Source organism: Pimephales promelas, chromosome 19 (genome assembly GCF_988280905.1).
Source record: "Pimephales promelas chromosome 19, fPimPro1.hap1.1, whole genome shotgun sequence".
Lineage (NCBI taxonomy): Eukaryota > Metazoa > Chordata > Actinopteri > Cypriniformes > Leuciscidae > Pimephales > Pimephales promelas.
Window position 1 is genome coordinate 9,479,432 of NC_142787.1, and position 9,443 is coordinate 9,488,874.

At 34.2% G+C, this 9,443-nt stretch overlaps 1 long non-coding RNA gene across 1 annotated transcript; it reads left to right on the forward strand.

Annotated features, from left to right (window-relative positions):
* Positions 1-4,453: 4,453 nt before the first annotated feature.
* On the forward strand, positions 4,454-8,499 carry LOC148970735 (uncharacterized). The gene is made up of 5 exons (XR_016147783.1): positions 4,454-4,744; positions 6,046-6,085; positions 6,182-6,230; positions 6,510-6,599; positions 8,274-8,499. It is a non-coding gene; the product is annotated as an uncharacterized LOC148970735 (long non-coding RNA).
* Positions 8,500-9,443: the final 944 nt, after the last annotated feature.

The window sequence follows — 9,443 nt, forward strand, 5'->3', positions numbered from 1 at the left end:
CAATTACTTTTATAAGTATTGGTTGTTCGGCTGCTTCAAGATCATACATGCTTTCGAATCAGTACTGTGATGTCATACACCAATCGTCTGTACTCTGTACAGTGCTGCTTCAAGATCATACTGTATGCTTTCGAATCAGTACTGTGATGTCATACACCAATCGTCAGTCTGTACTCTGGACAGTGCTGCTTCAAGATCATACTGTATGCTTTCGAATCAGTACTGTGATGTCATACACCAATCGTATGTACTCTGTACAGTGCTGCTTCAAGATACTGTATGCTTTCGAATCAGGACTGTGATGTCATAAACCAATCGTCTGTAAGGGAGACCGGGGGCAATTGTAAGGTATTTTACATTTTCCTTAATAACTCACAAACTACTTGAGATAGACTAGTCATCTTTTGATACAAGAAACATATATATGTGCACTAATTAATAATACAATTTATATATTTTCACTTATAAGTACAAGACTAAAATATTTAATTAAATGCAGTGTGGGGGCAATTGTAACACTGAGAAATAACTCCTATTAACCCACTTTATCTCAAATAAAAGCATACGTCAAAGTAATCACGTTACTGCTGTTAATTTTAAGAGTTTATATTTATTCCCACTTTGTCAAGCACATATAAAACACACATTATTTTATATAAAAAATGTTAATTGATGATTTGTTAATACTGGAAAAAACATTTATTTTAATACACCCTTTTAAAATGAAGTTTTACAATAGAATTTAGTGAAATATGTTCATTTTTTTTAAACAGAAAAGTATGTCAACACACACAAACAAGCTTATTACAATGGACCTTGTGGCTCGGGGGCAACTGTAACACAGTGTTACAGTGTTGTTCATGTTCGTTTTTAATCAATAACCTAGGGATAAAATGTATACAAGTTTAAATTGACAGACATCTAAACTTTAGACAGCAGAAGAAAAATACTGTACATCCAAAAAATAACTTTCACACCTCAAAATCAGTTTGTCGTTAATAACTTCTGCTAAAGTTGAAAATGTCACGCTTCTTTTCCACAGATAGAGAGAGAATCCTATTGGGCATGTACAGATTAAGTGTCATCACTCTAGCTTGTTTCTGATTGGAGGAATTGAGTCTGTTACAATTGCCCCCGGTCTCCCCAGTGCTTCGTCAAAGTGATCAAATCAGTACTGTGATGTCATACACCAATCGTCTGTACACTGCAGTATAGTGCTTCGTCAAGGTGATCAAAGTATACGCTTTCGAATCAGTACTGTGATGTCATACACCCAGGGATGTAGTGGAGGCTAAATGCACAAAAGCCGTTTACGCACCTCCCAATATTCGGGAATTGCGTTTACCCACCTCCAAAGTGCGTTTATCCACCTTTCAATTGCGTTTATCCACCTCTAAATATCCTAGTTCCTAAGACATTTTAAATTAAGCTTATGTCGTTAATTTAGTTTCTTTAATTTAGTTAATTTAGTATAGGTTGTTAAACCTAAGACGAACTTTTTCACTCATTAAGACGGTCGCCTGCCACCACCTACTGGCGGTTTAGTGTTAAATGTTTAAAAGTAGCATCATTCTTTCTTATATGTAAATTAAAATCAATTTCATAACATTATTTCATGCAATTGTAATTTTTCAGTGTAAATGATTTAATTTGATCAACCCCTAGGGTAACAGCCCTATGGTGTCTTTTTATTAGAGATAATTGAATTTATTGATCAAATTTAGGAATTTAAAATGAAATATGAAGCATATACATTTAATAATATTGGGGGAGGGGGTGCCCTTTAAAGGTGCAGAAATTACAATATGGTGATTTAAATATCAAAGCTGATATATCAGTGATGAGAATATTTTTTAAGAATAAGTCAAATTTAAAAAAAATCCGAACAAGCAACTTTTTTACTCGGACAAGTGAAAGGCAGATTTACTTAGCGTATGAAAAGGCTTAATGTCGAGCCCTCCCTATATAGCAATGTCATCAGGAGACACACATACACCGGTAGGCAGTGGCCCACCTTACCTGGTGACCACGTCTTGGTCCACCAGAATTTATAGTTTACCCACCTCTTTTTTTACAGCTACACCTCTGCATACACCAATCGTCTGTACTCTGTACAGTGCTGTCGATCACTGTCTGCTGTATGCTTTCGAATCAGTACTGTGATGTCATACACCAATCGTCTGTACTCTGTATGCTGCTTCTATTTGATCACTGTATGTTGTATGCTTTCGAATCAGTACTGTGATGTCATACACCAATCGTCTGTACTCTGTATACTGCTGCTTTATTTGATCACTGTATATTGTATGCTTTCAAATCAGTACTGTGATGTCATACATACACCCAGAGATGTAGTGGAGGCTAAATGCACGTAAATGCCGTTTACCCACCTCCCAATATTCGGGAATTGCGTTTGCACCTCCAAAGTGCGTTTATCCACCTTTCAATTGCGTTTATCCACCTCTAAATATCCAGTAGTTCCTAAGACATTTTAAATTAAGCTTATGTCGTTTTAGTTTCATATTGTCCACACTCTAAAAAATGATGAGTTGGATTTACTTAAAATATATATGCACCATTTTTGTATCAAAAAATGTGCACATATCTTTTAAGTAAATCCAACACAGTGCAGGCCATGTGAGATCAAAACAAATCTTAGTTCTGTTAACTTAAAATTTAAGCTCATTGATATATATAAAATAAGACAATTAAATCAGTTGAACCAACCATTTTAACTTAGTTTAGATCTTCAGCTTACATGTCTTAAAATAAATAACATGCAAATCACACACAATAAAGCATTTCACTTTATTATTTATTTAAATTGCATCTTAAAATATATTCAAATAGAAAATAGTTGTTAAAATAATAATAATAATATAGTCACAATATTACAGTTTTTCTTGGATCAAAGAAATGAAGGCTTGGTGGGCGGAAGAGACTTCTTTTAAAAATATTAAACAATCTTAGTGTGTGTGTGTGTGTGTGTAATTTTTTCAAAAATCAATAAAAAACAATTAAATGCAACAAATTAGTCCATTATTAAATGCCTATATATATATATATATATATATATATATATATATATATATATATATATATAGTCTATTAAATAATATCTATTAATTTAAACAAAACAGAAGTTAATTAATGACTTTCCTCCAGAGGTTATGAACGAATCTCTTCAAAAACATTTTAGCAGTAACTACTGGAAAACAGTAAAGATCTACAATCTTTATTTGAAGCTAAACTTTTGTTTAAAGGGTATTTACTTATTTTGATAATAATTTTGAAGGTTTAATTTACTGAATTGTCGCTGTCATTTAAGAATAATATTGTGCTAGAATCAAGATTGCCATTATTTAATGATAAATCGTGCACACGGATCTGTAGGCAATGTGCTTTCGAATTTAATATTTGTATGTTAACGTTACCAAAAGTAGGCTAACCCGCGCCCAAGGCCCCCTTTCCCGCGATCCATGTAGGCCTATAGACAATAGAGATAGAGAACATGGGAATTTGTAAGTATGCAAAGTACATTTGTTTTATCCAAAAACAACTCGCTAATAAAGTAGGCCTATAATCTATCCGTGGGAGAGAGAGCGCAGTCCGAATTGGTCACACCGAACGTGTCAAACACGTCGCGTCTAGTTAGACGCTTGAATCTTCCGCAGCCCGCTCAAGTTAAAAATGTTCTACTGAGAAAGACGTTCGCGGCAAACGAGTCACCCAATTCGTGACGCCCGGCGCGAATGATGCGTCTTCGCGTCTTTGCATTGACTATGAATGTACTCTGCTATCGCAATTAAATTCGCGTTCGGTGTGAACACACCATTAATGCATATACGAGCCAACATCATGGTCATATATTTTGAAAAAACACAATATATAGCTACTCGCGTGCAAAACACTTATTTCATTCGTTAACATGTAGACTACAAATGTTTGCATTCGTAAGAAACGTTTCTAATTGTTGATGCAAAATTTGTAGCAATTCTGAAATTCAGTTAAAAGTCAATTTTTTTACCAAAAATGCAATAAATGATCATGTGTATAGGCCTAAGTACAAAAAATAAGCTTACCGCTTCTCAACGTCTTCACATGTGTTTCATAATTTTTTGTCTGGATAAGCATCACGGGAAATTGCATAGCCTATATCACCTGGCTCATACAGTTACTTAAAATGATAGAATCGATTTACTTAATTTTTATGCAATTATTGTAGTAGTTGACATGCATTATGTTTTTTTTTTATTATTTTATTTATGCATACATTTAAGTGAACCTAGTAACTTATATTTTTTTGTTATATGTTAAGTAAACGTTGAAAAGTTAGGAATACTTAATTTTTTATGTTTGATCCAATTACTTTTATAAGTATTGGTTGTTCGGCTGCTTCAAGATCATACATGCTTTCGAATCAGTACTGTGATGTCATACACACTCAAAAAAATGATTCAAGGCCTTCTTAGAGGTGACACATTTAAAAACAATTTGATTTATGTAAATATATCTATTTAAGATCATATGTATATATATTTAAGTGGTCTAACTAAAAATTTATTAATAGCTCCACCTATGAGATTGATTTACGTTGGATCGCCCAAAAAAAGTTTCATGTGGGACCGCCCTTTGCGCATGTGCGAGTCAGCGCGGTCTTTTCGCCCATCTCGTCTCATTCTCTCAGTGCAACGCCAAGGCAGAGGGTGGACGAGAGTACGTAAAGGCGAATATCTACTACTTGGTAAGTATTCATTTGTTGATTAGAAAGTATCTTACTGTCAATTATCATTAATACAGTAATATAGGCTGAGATGTGTGCATCAGTTAACGTTAAGTGAGCCTAATTTCACTCTTTAAAGCTGAAGGGAGTTGCTTGCTAAGGTTAACTTTGGTGGTTAAGTGCTACTTTTGTACTTTAAGGTTAGTCACGTTGACTGCTTTGGTTAAATTATGTGTTCACTACTCTTCATCGCCGCAATTTCGGACGAGAGATGCCGAATTTCTGTTTGTGTGTCTAATTATGGTCGCGACAAGCGTTAGCAGCCAAGGTCCAAAGTCCAAAGCAAAGCCGTCAACCGACCGGGCGCGTTGGACATTGGGTAATGTTATGCGTTTTTTTCGCCATGTGTCATTAATGGCGGCCAGTGTTATATTATTTTCGTCAACGACATTTTTAAAACGAGACGATAACTAAATAAAACCTAGTTTTGAATGACAAAAACTATGACGAAAACCTATTGACATTTTCTATTGACAATAAAAACGACGAAAATGTCAAATAGTGACTATTTGGGAAGCGATTCAGTCAGAACTGATGTCCTGCGTCTGTGGTAGATGCGCACATTTCAGTAGAGCAGACATACAACGTTAGATCTGAATAAGAGTGAGGACGCAAAAAAAGAGCTCTAACGTAATCATTACGGTTTTCTGGGCGCACACACAGCGCGCGAGTCTTAAACTGCGCTCTCTTTCGTGTCTGAATGGACATAATACACAACATTATGTCTAAATGTCCATTTTGGACAGTATTCACGTAAACTATGTCGGTTATGTCTTAAAACAGTTGTGAGTGTATCGGATGTGCGTCAGTGAAATTCAGCATGTCATTGGACATGATCCGATGTGTGTCCTTAATAGTGGTCAAGCAACAAAAAAGAAAACCATTCACTGTTTGTTATAGCTTTAAGGATTAATTATATTTAATTCATACAAATAAATATGCTTGAAAGAATGATGTATGCAAGTAGTTCTAAATAATGCATATATCATTAATTAAAAGGAAGACTGTTTTACTTTAGGAAAAGTGGTTTGATTTAATTTAAAGATTTTTTAAAGTCACAGTATTTAAATCTGTATCTGTATTGCATGTTAAAATTTAAAAATCATTCATATTAATAGGTGCTCTACTTCAGTTCAACCTACAATATTAAGCAATGTATTAACGTGTTTGACTATAATTAATAATTACTTTTATTTGGTTTCATTGCCTGAGTATTTGCTCCATTGCTCACACCTCTAATATATGCATCTCATCTTTTGCAGTTGAAGTTGAAAAGCAGTTTACGGCAACCTCCTATTAATAGTAGGTAAGACTAGCATTACTTGCTCAATTCTAGCACAAACTTATTTGCATCATTGTCATGTGATATGTGCTAATTGTCTTTATTCTCCTTTTTAGGATTATGAATGTGGCAGTGCAAAGAATGCAGTTTGCAATTAGCTAGCAGGTATTTGTTGTTTGCAACATTTTAGGCAGTTCATGGGAACTTAAGGGGCAGTTATTAATATCCATGTACATACACCGATTATTTGGTTCATCCACTCACACACCAATGTAAAACATGCAAGAAAACTACCAACTTGCTTGTTGGGGGCATTTAGGGGTTAGGCATCCTGTTCAGACTGAAATTACCCTCTAATCTAAATTAGACAACCTGCTCCTTCTCTGTGTCACCAGAACAACCACATTTGGCTAAATTGTGTCTCATTTTTAACCCCTGCTTCAGCGTGACAACATCAACACCAGGAGGGAGTGTATCCTGAGATGCATCATCTACCTCAATGAAGATCCAGACACCATCTTCAAAGAATATCTGGTAAATTCATCACAATATGTTTGTCATGTAGTGTTGAACTGTTACTCCCTTACGTCTCCCATGACACACTATTTATATTGACAGACCCTAGGGCTGGGCGATAAATTGATTTTATCGATTAATTTGAATGTGTAGTTTACGTCGATTTTATTTATTTTTTTAATGAAAATCGGTTTTCTCTTTAACAACCTCTGAGCTCCTGTGGTTCTGACTGGACTCAGGGCTTGCCAAGATAGAGATACACAAACAACATGGCAAATGAACACTGTGAGAGACGCAATTGTCACTTTTTACACGCTCTCATGCACACATGCATTTTCTCACGCAGAGAAAAGTTAGGCTACTATTCATATGAAACATAGCCTATTCTCATCAGATTCTGTCAATTTTATTACAAAATTCAAACAATAAACACCGTTTTGGCACTTGTCACTAAATATGACATGAAAGATCGCAGAGCTCAGTTCAAGCGGTACGTGAACCGATCATCTGTTACTCTTTACTACTAACTTACCGTAATGTAATAAAATCGATCGATCAGTGTTTTTCAACCGCGGAAAGATGTCCATAAAACAGCTGGAGAACAACATGTCACCTAACGTTACATTTACCTCAGGAATGCCCTTCAATTAGCCATAACATGCATGTTAGTTGGACTTAAAATAATTACTATAGAGAGGAGTATTTTGCTAAATATGATAACTATATTACACATTTATTATATTTTTACCTATATCATTCAAATATTATAATGTTGTTTGTTGTTATAAAAACACATATTTAATTTGAGTTGGTTTTAACCTAATACCAGCTGACAGGGTCTCTCTGTATTATAGCATTAAGTGATTTATTTTTGGAGAACAATTAACATAACACATTAAGGTAGGATATCTACTGTACCTAATATTTACCCAAACGAATTGATATTGAATCAATATCCGAATCAAAATCACAAGAATTGAATTGAAATTTGTATTAAGCAATAATAAAAACAATAGCATACCAGTCTTTGTACCATGTAAACATTGTGTTACATAGTTAATAAACTTAATAAAAAAATTTAGTTACCAAATACTTTGACAATCACAATAAACATTGTGAGTTTTTTTTTTTTTTTACACATCCCCCCAATCCACCCATTTTATGTTATGTTATATTTACACTATTTACAATGACAGGGCCTGCCCTCTTGTCTTTTTGGCTTGTTGTTTCTGATTGCACTTTAATCCAGATAATATCCCAGAAGGGAATAAAGTTAAAACTTGTTTTGAACAATTTCTTTGTCGTCTACAGATTGATTTTAAGTAGGGAGAGGAAAAAAATAGTTTTAAATCGTAAATCGGATATTTTTGTGAAAAAATCTGGGATTTTTTAGGCCAAATCACCCAGCCCTACAGAGGTGTTCTTATGTACTGCTGTAGACAAGTGATCGTACATGTTTTTTGAATTTAGGGGGGGGAGTGTGAGTGTGTGTGCTTGGAGTGGGGAGATTGTTTAGAGTTCTGTTGGCCTGGGGGATGAAGTTGTGCTGTTGATAATGGACAAATGCTTTTCTATATGTATTTTTGTGTCTGATGCCATCACCTGTGGAGCCCAGCATCACTTTATGTCACCTTATTTCTATGTCCATCTTTATTTAACACTTGCTGTGTTTTCTGTGTTTGTGGTGTTCAGGCACCGGCGACCGAGGATGCAGAAAGGGACCTAGCAACCACAGTCATGTGACCGGAAGTGATGGGGATCAGGAGCCTGAGGACGTTGGAGTTGTGGAGTCAAGTTCATTCTATTTGGCATCATTCACCATGGTGAAACTCAAACATCCAACAGGAAAAAAAAAACATTTTTTGATTGGAGGGGTTCTAAGGAAATGAAGTTTAAATGTAAATGTATTTCAATAAAAAATAAAATAAAAATAAAAAAACAGTTTTGTCTCACGTGTATGTTAATGGATCAAATGAAAAATGATTTATATGTTTAATTGATGATAATTTCAAATAATTAAGTAAGTTTGAGTTGGTCAAATGAAAATCAATTTCATTTAGTTAATGTAATTATTTTATTTAAGCTGTATTTGGTAAAATTTAGTTAGGAGAACTCAATTACATACTGTTGTAAGTATTTGATAAAAATAAGTTAGGCTAACTCATTTAAATTCTGTTGAATGGATGTACTCAATTTGAGTTGGGACTACATATATTTATTGGATGGAAATCCTGCCCACAACTTAATTGAGTTCATCCAATGAATCATTTTTTTGAGTGCACCAATCGTCTGTACTCTGTACAGTGCTGCTTCAAGATCATACTGTATGCTTTCGAATCAGTACTGTGATGTCATACACCAATCGTATGTACTCTGTACAGTGCTGCTTCAAGATACTGTATGCTTTCGAATCAGGACTGTGATGTCATAAACCAATCGTCTGTAAGGGAGACCGGGGGCAATTGTAAGGTATTTTACATTTTCCTTAATAACTCACAAACTACTTGAGATAGACTAGTCATCTTTTGATACAAGAAACATATATATGTGCACTAATTAATAATACAATTTATATATTTTCACTTATAAGTACAAGACTAAAATATTTAATTAAATGCAGTGTGGGGGCAATTGTAACACTGAGAAATAACTCCTATTAACCCACTTTATCTCAAATAAAAGCATACGTCAAAGTAATCACGTTACTGCTGTTAATTTTAAGAGTTTATATTTATTCCCACTTTGTCAAGCACATATAAAACACACATTATTTTATATAAAAAATGTTAATTGATGATTTGTTAATACTGGAAAAAACATTTATTTTAATACACCCTTTTAAAATGAAGTTTTACAATAGAA